Here is a 23,652-nt window from a genome sequence, read left to right as displayed (position 1 = left end):
CATACTTATTAATCCTGGAAAACGTTCACAGGAATCAAAACATTAACTCTGCTTTCTCTCCACATCTACTGTCAGATCTGTTAGGTTTCTCCACCAATTTCTATTTTTATATCAGAATTCCAGTATCTGCAATTCTTTGTTTTACCATAGACATTAAAATAACTTCAATTCACATCATTTATATAGATCTTATTTTCCCATCAAGAGCAATTACCTCTACTCCATAAACCTAACACAGCAGGTTAAGACTCTTGGAAAGACAAAAGTGGGGTCTATTTGAACTCAGCAGTATTTTCGGGCCATGTGATTCACATTTCTTCTGTGTGCAAAAGTGGCATCCATTGAAAATGAGAGCACAGTTTCCACACTTCGATACCATTCATAAAGATTTCTGGAGTCACCCAGACTAATACTGCCAAATAAAATTCAAAATATTACTGATGAACTTCAATAAACTAAAAGCTTGGCATACTTACATTTTCTTGATATCTTGCTTGTTATCGGTCTCATCATCTTTCTTCTCATCCTTCTTCTCATCTTTATCTTTTTCTTCATCCTTTTCCTTATTATTATCTTTATCTTTTTTCTTTTCCTTATCCTTTTTCTTTTCTTTTTTGCCACCAGATTTACTGTCAAATGGATTGAGATTAAGCACTTGTACAAGAAAGAATTAAATAATTATTTTGCTTAGATAGATATGTATCAAAAATAAGTCTTTTCTCCTTACCCCTTTTTCTCTTTTTTGCTCTTTTTGGATTCCTTCTTTGTTTCTTTCTCTCTAATGAAGAAAGTTGTTTTTTAATTATTCAGCCAGTCTGAATTTCATTTAAAATTACATCTACAGTTGTATTTGTGTCAGAGTTCACAAAGAAATATCACATTAAACTGCAATATTTCTCAGTTATTGTTTTAATTTTCATATTGTCTGATATTTATCAGAAAGACTTACACTAATACAGTTTCATCAATTCAGGATATTCCTACATATTTTATAATTAATTAAATATTTTTGCGTTGTAGTCACCATTGTAAAGTCAATTTGAGCACAGAAAGCTCCCAAAATGAGTAATGAAAGAAATACTAAATCATTTCTTGCAGGTATTGGGGAATAAATATTAACCCAGTCAACGGGAAAAGCTTTTCTGCCCTTCCTTAAACAAGGCCAGATAATATGCAAAACCAGAAATTGCTGGAAAAACCTAGCAAGTCTGGCAGCATCTGTGGAGAGAAATCAGAGGTAATGTTTCGGGTTGAGTGATCGTTTCTCATAACCTAAAATGGTAAGTCTGCACTTCTTTCGGTTTTTATTAAGGCCATATAACACTTCATGTTCATCTGAGAGGGGTGGTTGAGTTAATGTCTTATCAAAAGACCACAGTTAATGCAGCATTTGTTAAGTTGCTAGAAAGTTAAGGGGTGATCTGATCAAAGTTTTTAAGATATTACCAGGAAAAGACAGGGTAGATAAAGGTAAACTATTTGCACTGTTTGAGGATTCTAGATCTAAGAGGCATAGTCTAGAAATTAGGGACAAACCATTCAGGAGAGATGTAAGGAAGCACTTCTACACACAAAGGGTGGTCAAGGTTTGGAACTCTCTTCTACAAATGGCAGTGGGTACTGCATCAGTTGTTAATTTTAAATCTGAGATAGATTCATTTTTGTTAAGCAATGGTATTAAGGGATATGGGCCATAGGGAAGTGTATAGAGTTGGGGCACACATCATTTTCTGGATTAGTGGTGCTGGAAGAGCACAGCAGTTCAGGCAGCATCCAAGGAGCAGCGAAATCGACACTGCCTGAACTGCTGTGCTCTTCCAGAACCACTAATCCAGAATCTGGTTTCCAGCATCTGCAGTCATTGTTTTTACTTGGGGCACACATCAGCCATGATCTCATTGAATGGTGGAACAGGTTCCAGGGGCTGAATGGCCTACTCCTGTTGCTATGTAAGTGAACTGAAATATCAGTGTAAGGGTTATGTAAAGTTTTAATTCAAACTTTCAATTTAGAGATGAAAGATCTATGTTTAACATTGATTTACTTGCATAAACTGTACAAAATGAACAATAAAAAATACTTTGTATCAGAAATCTAACACTATACTTACTCATCATTGTTGTTGCTGTTGTTAATGTTGGACATCTCCCTGTCATCAACAAGGGTCTGGGTCCTAATGATAGCAAATTGGTTAGAAATAAATTTAATTTAAAACAAATTTTAGAAGTGGCTAATTGAGAATCATCTTTTGAGAAGGTTGATCTAAAACAACCTATAATCAGTATGAATGAATATTGGACAGCCCAAAATAATGAAATACAGGGATGAATGTGTAAGGGATATAAATAAAGTTCTTTAGCCAAGGTACAATAGCCAGATATACGCATCAGGTCAATATGAATTTAACTGCAAAATCCTGCACCTAGTAGTTAAAACAACTGCCTGATAAGTTTCAAACCTTATCCCAACCCTTGTATATGCGCATTGTTAGGCTCATAGTTTCCATAAACAAACTAAATCTCCAAGGAGCTGAAAATCTGACTCCTCACTTACATTGTGTATCAAATATTGTATCCAGGTCAAACAGTTAAATCTAATTGCATTAAATCATTTACATGAGTGTGTGTTGGATGGCTGCACAGTACATCAAAATAATTATATAACACCTTTTCCAAACCTTTGGACTTTCAGAGTCAGGAAAAAAACCAACAGGGAAGAGTATCCTAAAAAGAATCAAGAGTCAAGAGTCCCGAGTAGCTTTATTTGTCATTTTTACCATATACAACTGCTACAGTATAAACGAAACAGCGTTTCTCCAGGAACAATGTGCTACATGGACAATGCAAATTACACGGAGTACAGGACAGCATAAAGTGCATAAGATAAGTGCAAAACTCACAAGATAGCACAGTAATTCCTGAGAAGACAAGACAATAGGCACAGTAGTGTGAAAATTACAGTATAATAATGAATAATAATTCATAAAATTGTTTCAGCAGCAATTTGAAAAGTCATGCAAAGAATTGCAGATGGAATACAGTGCGATCATACAGTGTTAAGGAGCCTGGTGACTTGGGGGAAACAAGTGTTGCACAGTCTGGCTGTGAGAGACTGAATGCTCCAGAGGGAGGAAGGTGAGTTTGAATATGGATTGTGTGGGGTCATCCATAATGCTGTTAGCCTTTTGGATGCAGCGTGTGATGCAAATGTCTGTAATGGAGGGAAGAGAGACCCTGATGGTCCCCTCAGCTGTCCTTACTATCCGTTGGAGAGTTTTACGATCCGAGACAGTGCAATTCCCGAACCAGGCAATGATGCAGCAGCTCAGGGTATTCTCAATGAACCCTCTATAGAATGGGGGGGGGGGGGGGGGGGGAGGTTGGCCTTCCTCAGCCTGCGCAGAAAGTAGAGACGCTGCTGGGCTTTCTTGCCAAGGAGTTGATGTTGAAGATCCAGGTGAGATTCTCCGCCAGATATACGTCAAGAAATTTGATGCTCTTCACAATCTCCACGGGGGAACTGTTGATATCTTGCAGAATGTGGTTGCTCCGTGCCCTCCTGAAGTCAACAACCATCTCTTTCGTCTTGTCTATGTTCAAAGACAGGTTGTTGGCTCTGCACCAGTCCATTAGCCGCTGCTCCTCCTTCTCTCTGCTGACTTATCGTTCCTGCTAATGAGACACACTATAGTCGCGTTATCAGTGAACTTAATGATATGTCGTGTGTCAGCAGGGTGGACAGCGTGGACTGAGCACACAGCCCTGGGGGGCCCCTGTGCTTAGTGTGATGGTGTTGGAGATGCTGTTTCCAATCCAGACTGACTAAGATCTCCCAGTCAGGAAGTCCAGGATCCAATTACAAAGGGAGGGATTCAGGTCCAGCAGACTCACCTTTCCAATCAGGTGCTGAGGAATGATAGTGTTGAATGCAGAACTGAAGTGTATGAACAGAAATTGATGTGGGTATCCTTCTCCAGGTGGGTGAGGGCCAGGTGGAGAATGGTAGAGATGTCATCATCTGTTGAGCAGTTGGGACGATACACAAACTGCAGGGTGTCCAGTGAGGGGGACAGCAATGTCTTAATATGCCTCACCATGAGCCTCTCGAAACACTTCATGATGATAGGTGTTAGCGCAACAGGGCAGTAGTCGTTGAGGCAGGATGCTGAAGATTTCTTCAGCACGGGGACGATGGTGGTAGCCTTGAAGCACGTTGAAACTATGGCGCAACTCGGGGAGATGTTGAAGATGTCTGTGAGAACATCCACTAGTATGTCAGAGCATCCTCTGAACATTCTGCCAGGGATGTTATCTGGTCCAGCAGCCTTACATGGGTTGACTCTGCATAGGGTTTACCCATGTCAGCCGTGGTAAGACACAGCACCTGGTCATTGGGAGGGAGGGTGCTCTTCCTCGCTGCCATGAAAATAATGCCTTTGTACAGATCCTAACAGAATGAATGACAAGACTTATTTTATAATTTTTCGATAGGTTGACCATCCAATAGCCAAGATCGACCATAGGCAATCTGTGAGCATTCGCCAGGCATTCTGACATCACAGGGATGAGAGTGGAATGTGAAAAGGACACTATTAAGTGAAACTATCATTTTGCAAGCATGTACCATCACACCATTAGAGACTACAATTAGTGTTTTGATTTGCGCCACAGACCTGTTTCATGGCACGTCATTTGGTTTTCAAGTAAACAAACAGATCAACATTTAAAATAAAATTTTAGGTGAAATAGGGTTATCTCCATGACTATTTGTCAAACTGTGTATATAATATTCACTACATATCTCAGTTTTGGTGAAAGCTATTTTATGATTAACTTCAGAGAAAATTACAGGCAAGGTTTTGTCCTGGGATGAAAAGGATAAATTTTACAGAGCCCTGCAATGCTGGAACTAGCCTATAGGTCCATTAGTTCACCCAAATGCATTTTTTCATGAGAGAGTTTTTTCTTAATTTTTCATCTTTCAATGATAGACAGACAGATACAGAGTTAAAATTATATGAACAGATAACGAGGGTGTTTAGAGCAATTGACAATTGGAGTGCTAACAGTGTTAAAGGAGTGGTGGAGATGTAAAATTGGTGGAAATGTTGGGTGTGAAAAGGAGAGCATGAGTCTACTCTGTTGAGAGCAGGCTTCTGTTACTTATGGATAATACCTGAAGACAAGCTCAAAAGTCATGTAATGGACAATATCAGTGCCCACTTTTCTTCAGAACCATACAATTCAAAATAGCAAGAACTTTTTTTTAAACTTGTGTAGATACTTATATTGTGTAGTGTTGTTGAGTTTCATTATGAAACTTTTCTTAAGTGACAAGGTTTCTGATATAAGATGACTTGTATCATTCTGCTATACCTGCTTTGTCCATTCTCCATCTGTTCCACCTCATCATCTGCAGGATGAACAGAGACTCGGGGAATGCGAAGATAGCTCTGGTGTGTATTAATCACAGTCGCCATCTTGATGACCAAATTGATTCCCTGAAAAGGAACAAGACAAATAAAGTAAAACAAGATACTGTGCACCTGGATATTTTGAAATAAAAACAGAAAAGCTTCAAATATTCAATAGATCTGGTAGCAGCTGTGGAGAGAGAAACGGAGTTAACATTTCAAGTATGGCTCTTGTTCAGAGTTGAAAGGGATTTAGAAATGATGATTTTCACGCTGCTGACAGAGGGAGAGAGGTAGTGAGTGAACAGATAGTGAGGGTGTTTAGAGCAATTGACAATTGGAGTGCTAACAGTGTTAAAGGAGTGGTGGAGATGTAAAATTGGTGGAAATGTTGGCTTTGGACTGTGGGAGGAAACCGGAGCACCCGGAGGAAACCCACGCAGACACGGGGAGAACGTGCAAACTCCACACAGTCAGTCGCCTGAGGCAGGAATTGAACCCGGGTCTCTGGCGCTGTGAGGCAACAGTGCTAACCACTGTGCCACCGTGCCGCCCACAAATGTGGCATATAACATTATTGTTACATCAGCTAATTATATGTGTAAAGAAAAAGTTGCCATTTTCTTACACTGTAAAAGGGGAATTGAATTTTTGCACAATGCATATGCAACATTTTCAGAAAAATATAAACGAGTGATTCTTAGTTGGAAGTGCTGGCATGGAAAATTGATAGTGGTTGATAATATCCGACAAATGAATAACCTTGAATATTTTGAAGGCTGAGATAGGTTCTTTAATATCTACCTCACTCTTATCCTGATTGAGCACCCCAAGCAGGCCCTGGACTGACTTTGAAGACTGTCTTTATCTTACGGAGTCAGAGCCCGAAGGAAAGCAATCCCGCTTGACTTCACTGGGGCCTGCTAACAACCATGACAAGCTTTCTGGCTGTGTGTCTGTGCTAAATGGCAAGACAAAACAGCAGTAATAGGAAGCTGGTATCTCTAGCTCAGGAGCAAAATATAAAAAGCATGACAAAGCAATGCAAGGCAGGGATGCTGGGAGCTTCCAGATAGGGTTAAGATGAGTTCACACTATGACAGCAAGTGAAGAGTCCAGAGATGGAGCCTGGTTCAGTCCATGAGCTGAATGCATGTCCCTGAGTGCACTGTGTCCTTGCTCCACATTACACTGATAATTGCCAGTGCACCCTGAGGTGCAACTTTGAAGTGAAGAGGTGGATTGAGGGTGTTCCTTAAGGATTCTTACAGTCTGGTAATGTGGATGACACAGTGATGTGGAGCGCATATGGCTGGTGCCCATGGAGTGTGCCGTGAGACATTGGTACAACATTTCCAACATGGAGGCTGGTCACAGCAAACAGCAAGCTAAACCTGCCAGGTGCTTGGTCAAGTTGCATATCAAGATTTCTTAACATCGAGCTTGTTTGCTATGTTCGGTAAGATGGGAGGCTGAATATTAATGCACCCAGTTGTGCCATTAGCAAGGTATTTTAAAATTGCTAATCCCCGTCAATTGGCATATTGTCACTGCCAAGGGAAAATCTCGCCATGCTACTTATGAATAGCATACAATATGGAGCGAGTTGCTCCCAATGGGCTTCGCTGCACTTGTCACTCAGTTCTGCAATGTGCCTTGCCCTTGTCAGCATTGTTCACACCCTTATAAAATTCTGTCCCATGGTTTCTGAGAGATGGGGTTCAAAGAGAGAAAAGCAATAGCTAGATTTGAGAACTGTTTGAGATAGGCGTGTCAGATGGATGCAATTATATTGTGATAGATCTGAATAACCAAACAATGCATCAGGTAATCCAAGATGGCAAGTCTGATAAATTACATCATAAACTGCTGGAAAGGGGAGGTGACTGAACTAAGAACAGAAAGTGCTGGACAAACTCAGCAGGTCTGGCAGTATCTGTGGAGAGAGAAACTTGGCTCATGTTTCGAGTCTAATAAGACTTTTCTTTGGATCTTCTGCAGTTTAATAGCTACAGTACTTTGCTTTTATTTGCGGTAAATTAATATTGAATGACATATTGAAAATAGCAGCCTCACTTTAGAAACACTGGATGGACAATTTTGCAGGATAAAGTTTGGTCCTACCTCTACCATCAGCCTGACAAAAACAGGTTAACTGATTGGCACCACAGAATCCAGATCCATGTAAATTTAAACATCAAAAAGTCTAAAAGACTGTTTCAGATGGTGGCAGCTTGGGATACTATGATTATGAATATGGCCCTTTCAGTAGAAAATGTAGGGACATAGATTATTTTGATAAGATGTGTAGAAGTAAAGATGAACAAAGAGTGAAACCGTGTAAAGGAAAGAGAGATGAAAGTCCCACAGCTGTGAGGTGTGTTGAAGAAGATGCAGAGAGTGAGCTAATGACTAGCCATGATTTGGAGGTGCCAGTGTTGGATTCGGGTGGACAAAGTGAAAAAAATCACAACACCAGGTTATAGTCCAACTGGTGTATTTGGAAGCACTAGCTTTCGAGGCATTAAGACAGCACCTTGGAAGCTAATGCTTCCAAATAAACCTGTTGGACTATAACCTGGTGTTGTGTGATTTTTTAACCTAACAATAACTAGCAATCATGAAGACATATTTTTGTTCAGTGAAAACAACCATGTGAACGTACCAGTGATTTCTGCTGGTGTTGAATTGACCGCATTGTTATTGGCAGAACATTGTGGGAGGAGCTGAAGACAAAGAGGATCAAGTGCACATCTTGAAAATGTGTCAAAAGGTATTATCCTCACACACCTTATATCCCACTTCAAACTCTTCCATGGGTGTGAGAGCTGGGAATCAGAACCAGAATTTAACACATTAAAGGAAGTTTCTTCTGATCAAAGGAGCTGCCTAATCCTTGGGGGTGCAATACATTGGATTGAAAGTGAATTCAGTAAAATTCTATGTAAAATTTAGAGAGCAGTTTTGAGCAGTGTTTTTAGGGATTGAAAGTTGCACATCCACCAAGTGAGATTAACCGTTGATGAGAATATGAAGCCTATAGCTCAGCCAGTACCCAGAATGCCTTCTTGACTGAGAGGGCAACTTGAGGCAAGGTTCAAGGAACTGATGATTCTTCAATGGGCTGTATGATGTCTTGATCCAACATTGAGGTGAGTGCTGTTATGGTAGCATCAAACTCTGTGTTGATATGCAACAAATTAGTGAAATGGTTGTGAGAGAATGACATTAAATTCCCACAGCGGACAAAGTCTTTCAAAGGTTGTTAATAAACAAAATGTCCTCTAAATTAGTGCTAAAGCAGCTAGAGCTACATCCTGATTTGAGGAAAGTGACAATTTTCACTCATTATGGACTGTACTTATACAGGTGATTAACATTTGGCATAAATTTGGCATTGGAGATCTAGCAACATGACATCTATAATAGGATATAAGGGATCCCAAATACAGCCAACAGAAAGGAACATGATGGAAGGCTTAGATTTTTGTTTGCTCGAGTACAGTCAACAGCACTTACTGTTAATGCAGCAAAGTCCTTGCTGGGTGTTACAGAGCAAACATTCATGGGAAATAAACTCACAAGCGACTGAATCAATTGAGACACAGACAAGCGAGAAGCAAAAACAAAAGGCACGTGAACCACAACATTCCAATCAAGTGAAATGTTCTCTGGGACCTGTGAACTATTGACTGAGGTACATCTCAAATGTTGCTACCATTGAGGAAATTAACCATGAAGAAGGAACAGTTCATATTTGCAGAAGAAGAGAAGGCTGCTTTCAAATCTTTGAAAAACAACTTCATAGTTCCTCAAACCCTGGGATACTATGACCCACATGTGCCAACAAAAGTCATTGTAGATGCCAGTCCAAAGGATGAGGAGTGCCTGCGACTAATACCAATGCAAGTAGATCTCTGACAGATTCTACACGTGCTAGTCCAGCATTGGGCTGGAATTACTTAATTTTATGAACCACAAACCATTAGAGGTGGTCTATTCTGCCAGATTCAAACCCTGTGCCAGAACCACTAGACTGGCTTTGGAACTCTGAACATTCAAGCTCATGGTAATTCCCATTGCTGGAAAAATGAACATCACTGAACCACTGTCACTGCTAAGAGAGAATCAAACACAGAGATCCTCACTACAGTACACAGCTAAATAATGTGTGTGGATTGTAGCTGATGTGACTGTACTCTCAAATCCACATTTCCAGTTACCCACAATAACATTTCAACTTCTTGACTAACAAGAACCTATCTCAGCCTTCAAAATATTCAAGGATTCTGCTTCCACTTCCTTTTCAGGGACAATGCTCCAAAGACTCACAACCCACTCAAAGAAATTATTTCCACCCCCCCCCACCCCCCCACCCCCGTTTCAAAGGGGTGACCCCTGATCTTTAAACATTGCCCTTTATTTTAGATTCTCCCACAAAACCAAATGTCCTCTCTACAACTACCCTTTTCAAGGTTCTTCAGGATTTTGTATGTTTCAAACAATTCATCTCTTCTTCTCCTATGCTCCAGCAGATACAAACCTATCCTCATTAGACCATCTGCTCATTCCAAGCATTAACCTAATAAACCTTCTCCAAATTTTCTACAATGCTTTACGTCCTTCCTTAAATAAGGTGACCAATACTTTACAGAGTACTCCAGATGTGTCTCACTAGTTCCCTGTATAACTAAAGCATGAACTCACTTCTTTTCAATTCAGTTCCCCTTGTGATAAATGATAACATTCTATTAGCTTTCCTAATTACCTTCTGTTTCTGTATACTAAATGTTGGTGATTCACGCATGAGAACACCGAGATCTTCCTGCATTTCAGGGCTCTGCAATCTCTCACTATTTAAATAACATGCTCCTTTTCTATTCTGCATGCCAAAATGAACAACTTCTCATTTTTCTGCATTATATTCCATTTGCCAGCTCTTTGCCCATTCACTTATCAATATTCTCATTAAAGTCCAGCAACGCTCCACTCTGACTCTAACAGCTGTTCTAACTCACAGCACTTTCACTAACTTTCCAACAGTTAATGTCAAAAGCAACCTTGCCTTAAAGTTCCGCACTGATCTTCTTAAATAGCAGTAGTTTGTGGTTCCTTGTACACTTAGAACATAGAACACTACAGCACAAGAACACAATGTCTGCTTCAATCGGGATGCCATTTTAAATTAATCCCATCTGCTTGCACACAGTCCATATCCCTCTATTCCCTGCCTGTTCATGTGTCTATCTAAATCCTCTGAAAGTTTGCTACTGTGCCCGTTTCTACCACCTCCCCTGGCAGTGCATTCCAAGCACCTCTGTGTAAAAAAACTTTCCCCCTCTAACATTAAACCTATGTCCTTTAGTATTTGTCATTTATACCCTAGGAAAAAGGCTCCATCTATCCATCCTATCATTATTTCATATACTTCTATCAAGTCTATCAAGTTGCCCACTCACTTGAATACATGATCAGCTGGGAGTGTTTAAAATATACGTCAATGAGATCCATGAGGCACAGAATGACAAGTCAGGGGACCAAGTCATTGTTGGATACTGAGTGTCACCACAATCGCTCCACTCTGCATACCCCTGACACATACACACTAACTCCCTCACAAATATGGTGTGCAAAATGGGTTGTACTGGGGGTGCTGACAATGGATCATCTGCCATTTTCAGATTCCAGGCTTCAGTATCACTGACACCACTGGCACTGCAAAGTTGAATTTTGTTGGAATTGTGCATTATGAAATTACCATATCTAGGATAATTCACTGACATTTTCTTTGCTATTTCAGAGAAAATAATCTCTCAACCTTCTTGGTTTTAGTGCAAGATTGCTATGCCTGTTATATTTTCTAATCATATAATGATGTCCATTAATCAATTTCACTACATATAACAACATATAAAAGGCCAGGTCGCTGAACCCCAAACATACAATTGAAAATGGCCATCAGGACCTGTGGAAGCCCTGATGTATGAACATATATGGGGAGTGCCCTTGATGTTTCAACTCCTGATGGCCAATTTACCTCCTCACTGGGAGACTCCATGAATATCTCCGACTCTGAGCTAGAGTTGGCGACTTTGGACTGCTCTGCCATACATTCCTGAATAGTTACACAGAAATTGTAAGGCAGATTAAAACCTATTATAACACCTGGACACCTCCACAACTGACTCTCCATTACCTCCACCATCCTCCAATATAACCCTGAGTACCCGACAATGCACACTTTAACGTCTCATCAACCAACTATCCCCACTGACTACCTAATTAGGTCCTGAACCAATTAGGCCAGTACCCCATTAATCTGAGTCCAGATCCAGCCCCCATTGATCACCCAACTAAACCCCCAACCTGACACGATCACCACCCAACCCAACCAAAGCATCCTGCTTGATCTGACCCGAACACTTCGCCAACTAGATTACCCTTAGCATCCAACTATTCCCCTAACAAGAACTGCCCAACCCCTGGCCTGACTACACCCCCTAAACTATTTTGACTATCCACTGATCCACCCACCCATCTACCCATTAATTTACTCACCCACCCATTCACTCACTAACACTCAAACACTGGACATTTAAACTTACCATATGGGAGCTCATGCCAAAAAAAAAGTGCTGCATCCTGCCTTCCCTTGCTCTATTCTCTTCCAATGACCCTCAACTGAGAGACACTGTACTGTCCATTCATGGGAAAGCTGGGTTGAGAAGACGATGAAATAAGTTCACATCAGTGTCAAGGGAAATTGTGAGAGCAGTGGCACTCTGACCATGATCATTGCCACTGCTTGGAAGATATGGCCATTACTTTGTCTGATGAGAAACCTAAATGCAATCTTGTCGACAGGTATCAAAATATTTTCTTCATTATTCGGCACAGTACATTCGTAATAAACTAAACTAGGGCCCTGAGATTCAACTGGACTTTTTAAAATTCACATTTGGGAAGTGGGTGCTACTGGCTGGACCAACATTCATTGCTCATCCCTAGTTGTGCTTGAGAAGATGATGGTGAGCTGCCGTCTTGCTATCAGTCGATTTGATGTAGGTAGACACATAATGCTGTTCGGGAGTCAGTTCTATGACTTTGACTCAATGACACTAAAAGAACAGCAATATATTTCTAAATCAGAGTGGTGTGTTGCTTAGAGGGAAACTTGCAGGTGGTGATGTTCCCATGTAGTTGCTGCCTTTTTCTTCAAGATAGGCTTATAAGATGCTGTTTAAGGAGCCTTGACAAATTTCTGCAGTGCATCTTGATGGTGGTTCATTCTGCTGTCACTGTGCATTATTGGTGGAGAGATGAAAGTTTAGGGATTCATACCAATAAAGTGTGCTGCTTTGATTTGGATGGTATCGAGCTTCTTAAGTGATGTTGGAGCAACACTCAACCAGACAAATGAGGAATATTCCAAGAAATTCCTGGCTTGTGCTTTATATACGGTGGACAGGCTTTGGTAAACCAGAGGTGTGTTGCTTGCTTCAGGATTCCTAGCTTCTGACATGCTCTTGTAGCCACAGAATTTATGTAGCTAGTCCAGTTCAGTTTCTTGTCAGTGGTAATTGGCCAGGGTGTTGAAGTGGGGGATTTAGTGATCGTAATGCCATTGAATATCAAGGTGTGACAGTTATATCTTTTCTCTTGCTAGAGATGAAAATTGCCTGGTAATTGACATTTAGCCAATTTGAAAAATTGTCCAGGTCTATTGGATTATTTTAAGATCTGAGAAGTTGTAAATAGTGTTGAACATTGTGAAACCATTAGTGATCATCACCACTTCTGATCTTATAATGATCAAGTAGCTGAAGATGATTAGGCCTTGGACACTACCCTGAAGAGATGTCCTGGACCTACGATGACTGACCTCTAACAACCAAAACCATCTTCCTTTGTACAAGATATGACTTCCACCAATAGTGAGTTAACCCCAATTCCTATTGAACTTAATTTTGCTAGTGCTCCTTGATACTGCACTCAGTGAAATGGTGCCATGATGCTAAAAGGCAGTCACTTTCACCTCAGTCTCATCTCCAAATGAAAGCAATTGAGACAATTAATGGGAAGAAAGGGAGGTCATTGGGGAGGGTTTGTCTACAGAGTCAGTATGGGTGCAAGTCAGAAACAGGAGAGCAGCAGTCACTTTATTGGGAGTTTTCTCCAGAGTCCCCAACAGCAACTGAGACACAGCTGAGCAGATTGGGAGGCAGCTGTGCAGAAGTAACAGGGTTGTTATCAAGGGTGATTTTAACTTCCCTAATATTGATTGGAATCTCCTTATTTCAAATAGTTTGGATGGAGCAATTTTTGTCAAGTGTGTCCAGGAAGGATTCATGACTCAATATATAGGTAGGCTGACTAGAAGGGAGGCCATACTGGATTTGGTGCTTGGTAACAAACCAGGCCAGATGTCAGATCTCTTGGTGGGAGAGCGTTTTGGTAATAGTAATTACAGCTCCCTGACCTTTACTATAGTCATGGAAAGGGATAGAAGTAGATGGCATGGGAAAGTATTTAATTAGGGGAGGGGGAAGTATGATGCCATTAGGCAGTTCTGGGGTGCCTAAATTGGGAAAAGGTGTTCTCAGGAAAATGCACAACAGAAATGTGAATGCTGTTTAGGGAGCACTTGCTGAGAATGCTGGATAGGTTTGTCCCACTGAGGCAAGGAAGAGATGCTAGGGTGAAGGAACCTTGGAGGACAAGGGATGTAGAACCTCGAGTCAAGAGGACGAAGGAAGCTTACTTAAGACTGAGGAGACAAGGATCAGACAGGGCTCCTGAGGGTTACAAGGTAGCCAGGAAGGAACTGAAGAATAGACTTAGGAGAGCGAGAAGAAGGGATGAAATAGCTTTAGTGGGTAGGGATTAAGGAAAACCTTAAGGCATTCTACACTTATGTGAGGAGAAAGAGGATGGCCAGAGTGAGAGTAGGACCGATAAGGGATAGTGGAGTGAACTTGTGCCTCGAGTCGGAGGTCCTTAATGAACACTTTGCTTCAGTATTCACTACTGAGAGAGACTTTGTCGTTTGTGAGGACAGCATGAAACAGACTGATATGCTCAAACAGATTGATGTTAAGAAGTAGGATGTGCTGAAAACTTTGAAAAACATAAGGATAGATTAGTCACCTGGGCCAGATGGGATATACCCTTGGTTTCTACAGTAAGCAAGAGAAGAGATTGCTGCACCTTTGGCGATGATCTTTGCACCCTCACTGTCCACTGGAGTAGTGCCAGATGATTAGAGGGTGGCAAATGTTATTCCCCTGTTCGTGAAAGGGAATATCGATAATCCTGGGAACTAAAGACCAGTCAGTCTTACATCTGTGATGGGCAAATTATTGGACAGGATTCTCTGAGACAGGATTTATGATTACTTGAAAAACTATAGTTTAAATAGAGATAGTCAGCATGGCCAACTATGGTCATGCCTCATAAACCTTATTGAATTTTTTGAGGATGTGGCAAAACACATTGATGAAAGTAGAGCAGTTCATGTGGAGTACATGGATTTAGCAAGGCATTTGGCAAGGTTCCCCATAGTAGGCTCATTTAGAAAATAAAGAGGCATGAGATAAAGGGAAATTTGGCTGTCTCGATCCAGAATTGACTGGCCCATAGAAGACAGAGGGTGGTAGTAGATTGTCAGTATTCAGCCTGGAGCTTGGTGACCAGTTCTTGGATCTCTGCTCTCTGTGATATTTATGAATGACTTGGATGAGGAAGTGGAAGGTTGGGTTTGTAACTTTGCTGATGGCACAAAGGTTTGTGGAGTTGTCAATAGCATGGAGAACTGTTGTAGGTTGCAGTGGGACATTGACAGGATGCAGAACTGGGCTCATAAGTGGCAGATGGAGTCAACCTGGAAAAGTGTGAAGTGATTCATTTAGAAGGTCAAATTTGAATGCAGTTTACAGGGTTAAAGACAGGATTCTTGGCAGTGTGGAGGAACAGAAGGATTTTGGGGTCTATGTCCATATATCCCTCAAAGTTGCCACACAAGTTAATAGGGTTAAGAAGGCGTATGGTGTGTTGGCTTTCACTAGAAGGGGGATTGAGTTTAAGAGTCATGAGGTTATGCTGCAGCTCTATAGAGCCTTGGTTAGACCACACTTGGAATATTGTGTTCAGTTCTGGTCGCCTCATTATAGGAAGGATGTGGAAGCTTCAGAGAGAGTGCAGAGGAGATTTACCAGGATGCTGCCTGGTCTGGAAGGCATGTCTTATGAAGAAAGGTTGAGGGAGCTAGGGTTTTTTCCTTTGGAGTGAAGAAGGGTGAAAAGTGACTTGATAGAAGTGTACAACATGGTGAGAGGCATAGACAGAGTGAATAGTCAGAGACTTTTTCCCTGGGCAGAAATGGTTATCACAAGAGAGCATCATTTTATGGTGATTCGAGGAAGGTTTGGGGGAGATGTCAGAGATTGGTTCTTTACACAGAGAGTGGTGGGTGCATGGAATTCATTGCCAGTGGTGGTAGCAGAGTCAGATACATTAGGAACATTTAAGCGAGTCATGGATAGACACATGGATGATAGTAAATTGACAGGTATGTAGGTTAGTTTGATTTTAGAGTAGGATAAAAGGTCAGCGCAACATCAAAGGCCAAAGGGCCTGTACTGTGCTGTACTGTTCTATGTTCTACGGAATTCACACTCATTAAAGCCCACAACGTAACAGGGAGTGATAATCAAGAATTTTGGTACCTGACAAGTTCTTAACATTGAGTCTTTTAATGCATGCCTGTATACTTCCCAGTTTATATTGGTGTAATTAATAAGAAAGTTCAGTACTAGAAAATATTAGAAGACATTGGCCAGAATTCTTTCTTGTCAGATGGGGCATGAACAATGTGAGAAAGGTGGATCAACACACAAAGAATGATAAAATCTGAATCCTGATGTTGAGAAAAATATTTGCAATTTTCTCTCAAACCTTGAAATGGCATCATTGTTGAGTAGCCATTATCTAATTTCTGTGCCTTAATATCTTCAAAAAGTTCCAACTTGCCTTAGTTACACACTAATTTTCCACTCCTTTCATGAGAAATTCCAAAAGTAAATCAGAGTAGGTACCAGGCAGCTGCAGCATGTTGAATACTTGTCCTGGCCTTCAGAAAACATCATCACTGCTTGCTCAATGGCCAGCATCCTCTTTGAATCACCAGGCACACAAGTCAGCATCAGCAAACCCATTGTCTCCTCACCTCTTCTCTTGGATCAACTCATCGACCACTTCAGCCATTCCAAACTTTACTTTGAAGCTCAGGTTACCTACAACTTGCATCCTATTGCCAGGTCTCTTTTTATGCATGTATCTCTTTCACAAATATTGCTTTCTCAATGTATAGGGTCTTTAGTCCTCTACTGGCTGCCCATCATGATGTATTATGTTGCCTTTTAGGGGAAAGCTAGCACTTGTCAAGATGGGAATCACTGAACAGTCAAGGGGGTGGAAATGTCACTGTGCAACATTGCGTTATGTTAATGTCATACTTGTAGCATGTGTCAGCATTGTGCAGCAAACAAATTTCATGTGCTTCAAGCTAATGGCCATGTGTGAAAGTCAAAGGGGACCAGTCCTTTATGGTGTAAAGAGGGACTATAGTCAGTCAAATGACACTATTCAAGAGGCTCATTCTACTCCAGTACAGGGGTTAGCCATGGTCAGTCACTAACCAGGAAAATTGTAATTTACTCTATATAGAACATAGAACAGTACAGCAGAGGAGTGGTCCATTTGGCCCACGATGTTGTGCTGAACATGACCCCAAATGAAACTAATCCCTTCTGTTCATTTGGCCTGTCTATAGCTTGCTGTAGGTAACTATTTTGCAAACCTCTCTGGTAAGATTGTATTCATAAGAAATGCAAATTGAAGTGACATTTATGAGCAATCAATTCAGCTGAAAAATGTGAGTGTGCCATGGAATTGTTTGACTTATTGAAGTGTGCCTTGTAATTGAAAAGTTTGGGAACCACTGCAAGAGATTATGGGGGCATTTTGGGGTGGGGGGTGTGGTTCAAAGACTGTCACCAGTTTTTGGGGTCACTTTTATCAATGGTTGAACCTGTTACTTACTCTATCAAGTGCTACTATTCTAACTTGAATCACAAATGCGCAATGGAAATGAAGCATATCTGCTACCAAACTTTGAGTGGGTGCAATTAGTGTAATTGATTTGGCTGAGGGAGTGGATTCTACTTGTGAGTAATCTGAGATCCTTTGACTGTTATTTTCTTACATGCAATGCTTGGGTCATGTCATTGTTCCTACCACACTTGCAAACTCCTCCTATATATATGCCACATGGTTTGTGTGGCATACAGCTGAAAAATGTCCACCTGTAAATGGTCCATGAAGAGGTATGCCATTTCCCTCCACTTTGGAGACCTCCATGTTCCAGTATGTGAAAGATAATGGTCATAAGTTATTTGTGCAACTGCTCACTGATCACATTATGAGGAGCTGCTTTATTTCAGATGTTCCTCACACATTGTTGAAATCACCACCAATGGAAGCTGTTGTCACCTCTGTTTGTTGAACCATGGATGTCCACAGGAGTAGGTGAGGAGCACCTGCATCTGGAAGTCCAGAACCAGCATTCCAGGACTGGTGGATGTGTGGCAGCCTCAAAGTTTAGAGTTTTCAGGCAATGGTGCCCTCACAATACAGAGAAGGTGCAGGAGGACCACAGACTTTGGTCTTTGATGGAATGTCCTCCAGATGAGTGAGGCACTGTGACACCACCAAATGAGGATGTTCTGGGGCATTATGACAGAACTGTTATTTGCTGGAGCATTCAAAGTGTATGTCAGGTTGGGAGGCAGCTTGCTGGGATACAAAGGGAATAACAATCATAAATGGAGGGGCAACACAACGTATAAGTGAGGGGGAGATGTCTGTGGACACGGTTATGGTCAGTCATTGCCTATGCAGCATGCCTTGTGATGTCAGGGATTATAGATCGAAGCCAGGAGGAGCGAATAGAAAGCTGGAGTTGCCATTTTTGCCTTCCTTGTTTTCTAAATTGACTTACCAATGCCCATGTCATTCAGGGAATGGGAAGGTTCTGCCCTACGTCCTCACTGGAGAATTTTTTTGAAAAAATCTGCTCCTGTGACAAACAGGAATAATTTATCCTAAAACTCAATTATAGATTTTTAAATGTTCTTTTTGTTTCTATGTCTCCAGAATCATGTGTTGAATAGCAATTGAAAAAGTGTCTGTTAATAAGATAGGCACTTACCCAAGTTTGATAATTGGAAAAACTATCTCATTATTTCCTCAATCAATACTCAGAACACAAAGAGCATTTTATTTGCGCAATTGTGGACTATTTCAGTACATATCATTAATTAACCTTGTATCAGATTAATAGTGAAAGGAAGTGGGTCCATAATTGATGATATTGTCAGTAAAATGTAAAAGCATCACAATTTATTTTTAAAAACCCTGAAAATAAATCAGACTGCTGGAAAATACAGTTTTTAAAAGTAAGAATGATTATAGATTGTCCAGAAGCATGTATCTCTTTAAGAAACCGTTAACAAATTTCAGTTTGTCTAGTTTCTTCTTTTGAAGCTGTTGATTTTAATTATTTCAATCTCAGGACAATTCTACAGGAGTTTCTCAGAGTGTCGTCATCCCCAGTGGGATATTCACTGATGATTACACAACATTCACCTGGAACAGCCTTCCCTAAAGCACTGGGCTGCCCCTGCACTGTAGAATCTGTAGTCATTCAAAAAGATGGCTCACAACTAACTTCTCAGGGGAAATTAGGGATGATGATGAGGAAGTCTTATTGGAAATAGAAAAAACAAAAATGAAGCACATTTGGCAAAATCTGTGAAGAAATAAACAGAGTTAATGTTTTGAGTCCAAGATTCTTCTTCAAATCCCATTTTGGACTCAAATCATTAACTCTTTCTCACTCCACTGATGCTGCCAGATCTGATGAAGTTCTCCATCCTTTCAGTCTTCATGGTGGTTTCTAGATGTCTCACTCTGATGGTGTTCTCCTCTGGCTTTTATTACAAATCAACAATTGCTAAATTAAACAGCTAAATGTTAACTTTAAAATGAATCATTGTTCCACAAAGCAAAGTCAATCTTGTTGGAATTCCTTGTAATATCCCTTCTGACCCCTATTTAACACTGAAGCTTTAAGTCTTCATGCCTTTGGGGGTTGAGTGGGTGCTCTGGAGGTCTTGAATTATTTAATGACTCTTTATGATTGACTGTGATTATGATTGACTCTTTATGATTAACTCTTGTAGATGAATCCACAAGAGAAGTCATGTGGCTTTTGAGACCCATTTTATGATTCCTTTTGTCCATTTTAAAGACAGATTTGCTTTCTTTACAAAATGTACTAAATTATAAACTCACATTTATAAAAGTTCTTTACGCCTTTTCATTGTTGCCTGCTATGTTTTGACCCTGACCCTCTTTGAGAAAATGCTACAGATGAATTAAGTTTTCTAATCCTAATTCAAGTTTTCAGAACTTTTCTTTTCTTTTTATATTTCTTATTGATTGTCTCTCTTTTAAGTTCTTTTAAATTTCACTGGAACACAATTTTTCATTGCCACCGCTCTCTGAGTGCCCCTCCTGCCCCACAAGTTAGGTTGTGCAACAGCAGCAATGAGCTTTCTGCTCTCCTGTTTTAACCTTAGTTAACCATTTAACCAAGCATCATTGATTTTTGAAACATACATTTGTTAGCTCTTAGTTTGTAAATTTGTACATATAACCTCTTCAAACAGGTGAGAATTACATGATAAGCAACAACACAGATACACGCAACACTCGATATCATCCTCCTAATCTTCACACTGAGAACCAGGTCATTTCAATGGCGATCTACTTTGCTAAGTGGACCCTTATTACCATCCATTACAACTAATGCAATGTGACAATAAGAACTTGGATTTACTGGTCTGTGTTAACTGCTAAAATCATACATTGCATAAAGTAATGATCGGTTTACCAGTCACATCATTCCTTCTCTAGCCCAGGTTTAGAAGCATTGGAAATTAATTAACAATAGTGGGTATATTGTTGAACATTTAGTAACACTACAAAGACATAAGAGTTCATTAATCCTATTAAATTTCTGGTACTTCTTGTAATCAGTTGTATCCAGATGGAAAGGAAAACAGATTTATAGCTAAATTCCACTTCTATTAGAAAGGTATCGAATAAACATAAATAATGAAATAATAAAACTACAGATTTCCAGTGTTAGTCTGAGCACTGTATTACATGAATCATTTAGAAGGTCGTGCATTGACATAACTGGTTAAGTTAGCCTAACTAATTCAAATTTTCTTAGTTGCTGATTTTGAATTGCTTTCATATTCGATGCTTAAATGCCAGGTATTGCCAGATACTCATAAAAATTCAAACCTAGAATAATATATTAACACAATAGTATTTTAATTATCATCCCGGCATCATTATCAGTCCAATTTATTTGCCTTTTTATTTTTTTTGTGTGGCATTTATGATCTTCAAAGTGAAAAATGTCAGTTTTAAGAAATTGAATTGTTTTCCCTATTTAGCATTCATTGTTAACAACAAATATTCTAGTCAGGTGTAGTGAAGAATAGATCCAGAATAAATTCTATTCTGCTCCAAAACACCTAACTTGTCTAGTCTGTCCAGAATGCTCCACCACCTTACATTTCCTATCCAAGTCAATGTCACTTATTTACAAACAAAGTTGTAATTTAAAAATTGCCAAAAACTCCTCAGTGTTTTACATCCACTAGGAAATGTGTGAAAGCAACTTAAAATAATAGACACAAAAGGACTTTTACTCCCTTTTGACCAGGTGCACTTTTTTTGTTGCCATTTTGGGCTTTATTTGCACCTAAATAATTAAACTGAAAATGTAATTTCTCCACTCTCCACTTAAGACTTTTCCTCCCCTTTGAGAAAATTATGTTCCTCATTGTTTTGCGGGGGAAATCTGGATAATTTCCAATGCAGGGTGCACATATAGCAACATAAATATAGTTGTCCTTATTCTAGAATTAATAGGAGAATTGTTTTTTCAATATTGTGTTTATTAACTAATTAATGCTGGAGCATAAAGCAGCAGGCTCTAATATTATCAGTGCAAAAAAATAAAAACTGGCCCGAAGTTATCAAAGAATGGAACCAAGTGTGAAGATGGCAATAGCATACCCTTGTGCAAGAAGTATGCTCCATATTTACCTAACATCTAAGCTTCCAGATACATTAAATTGGTTTAGCATCCTCTGTGAAACAAATTTGCACTTCCTGTTCCATCCATTAAAAAAAAATCCAGATCTATCTGATAATAAATAAGTGAAGTCATGAGGTGCTTAAAGAGTAATTACATTAAACATAAAATTTATCTTTGAAAAATGTGTATTAGAATATCCTCCATTTCATTTTCAGTTCAGTTTTAATGACATAAAATTGCTTTCTATTGAAAGAAAAGAGAACTGCATGATTTAATTATACACAGTATATAATTAATATAAGTACTATACTACTTTCATTCTCTTAGTGGCACATGTTTGGATGTCACTTAACCCAATACATTGCTCTGAGAGACTCTTGAGGATTACATAGAATAATTAATCAGTAATTTAACATTGAAAATCAATGACTGAGGAAAACAATTACAAGTTAATCATACGTCTCCCCAACATGAAATGGAAATGAGTTCGGGCATTGATCAATTAAGTTTCACAATGCTGAATAAGTGAGCCATTGTGCAGAATATGTCCAAACCATCAAATTCAATGAATCGATATTGAAAAAAACCACAAAGAAAACAATATCCACAATACACCCATTTGATACAGAATTAAAAGAAACTTACCACAGTGGAATGGACCACTTGAACAAGTCCTGAACTCCCACAAATGATCTACATTTAATTTGGATCCACGTAAAACACTAGGTTATTAATCGATGGGGAAGCCTCCTCCTTCATTCAATGGCAGCAAGAATCCTCAGCCAAGTTGAGATTGAAAATTCACACATTATGTGAAAGATAACAGAAAAGTTAAGCAAATATCTACAGTTACAATGAAAGATTAGCAAATCTGCAGACCCATAACTCCGACATCTCCTTCATTGTCCACCTTGAAAGAATTGGAACCATCTCAGGGATTATCAGAGCCAGCCTACTAACTGTAATACTGTGCATTATGACTTAATCTCCTATTCCTATATTAGCTTAATCAACCACAACATCAATTTTGATTTTAATTTCCCAGTATGTGGATGAAATGAGATAATGTCAGTCCCAATGAAAATAAAAATATAGGTGGACGAACCAACATCAAATGCAGCTGCATTTGAAACTTTTTCCAATAACATTGAAAGATTTAACTGCAATCTGGTCACAGTTGTAATGCAGGAAAAATGACAGTAAATATATGTCTAGGAAGATTATTTATAAACAATTATTCATACAAAAACAGAAATTGCTGGAAAAACTCAGCAGGTCTGGCAGTATCTGTAGAAAGAGAAACATAATTAACGTTTCTGGGTCTCTGGGGCTTTTCCATCAATTTCTGTTTTTGTTTCAGATTTCCACCATCTGCAGTTCTTTGGATTTTTAACAACAAAATATTGTACTTAGTTCTGGTAATGCTGTTTTTGGATTCATATTGGACAGCACAGCAGCATTTTAAAAGTCTTTGCTAATAATGGCAAAGGTACCTTTCAAACCAAATCAGGATGCTGGGGCTGTTTTAAGTATTCTGATTTATTCACTGTAATTAACAAGTTAAAAGTTAAAAAAAATCACACAACACCAGATTATAGTCCAACAGGTTTATTTGGAAGACGACCTCCAAGAAGTTTGCACACATCAACACAAACATCAAGTTTTTACAGAATTGTGCTTCCAAATAAACTGTTGGACTATAACCTAGTATTGTGTGATTTTTAACTTTGTACACCCCAGTCCAACACTGGCACCTCCAAATCATAACAAGTTAACCTTTGTCAAGTGTTCATAACCACATAAAATTGGTTCTGAAGAATCTACTTCAAGCATTTCCATAACAAAATTCATCAAAATGTTTGAAGTTAAATAAATTATACTATATGCTTCCAGATATTATAACATTTTTATTCAGCATCTTTGTGAGATAAAAATGTGTGAAATAAAGCCAGAATTCAGGAGAAAACTAGAAAATTGAATTCAAATTAAATGTTTTTCTGAT

General features: G+C 39.4%; 1 long non-coding RNA gene across 1 annotated transcript; it reads right to left on the bottom strand.

Moving 5' to 3' along the window:
- Window positions 1–709: 709 nt before the first annotated feature.
- LOC122550581 lies at window positions 710–22,570 on the bottom strand. The gene is made up of 4 exons (XR_006311887.1): window positions 22,296–22,570; window positions 5,376–5,500; window positions 2,111–2,173; window positions 710–778 (listed from the first exon to the last, which is right to left on the bottom strand). It is a non-coding gene; the product is annotated as an uncharacterized LOC122550581 (long non-coding RNA).
- Window positions 22,571–23,652: the final 1,082 nt, after the last annotated feature.

The sequence above is a fragment of the Chiloscyllium plagiosum genome, chromosome 1 (assembly GCF_004010195.1).
Source record: "Chiloscyllium plagiosum isolate BGI_BamShark_2017 chromosome 1, ASM401019v2, whole genome shotgun sequence".
Taxonomy (NCBI): domain Eukaryota; kingdom Metazoa; phylum Chordata; class Chondrichthyes; order Orectolobiformes; family Hemiscylliidae; genus Chiloscyllium; species Chiloscyllium plagiosum.
Note: the sequence above shows the minus strand (reverse complement) of the source record. Positions and strands in the feature narration are given on the sequence as shown.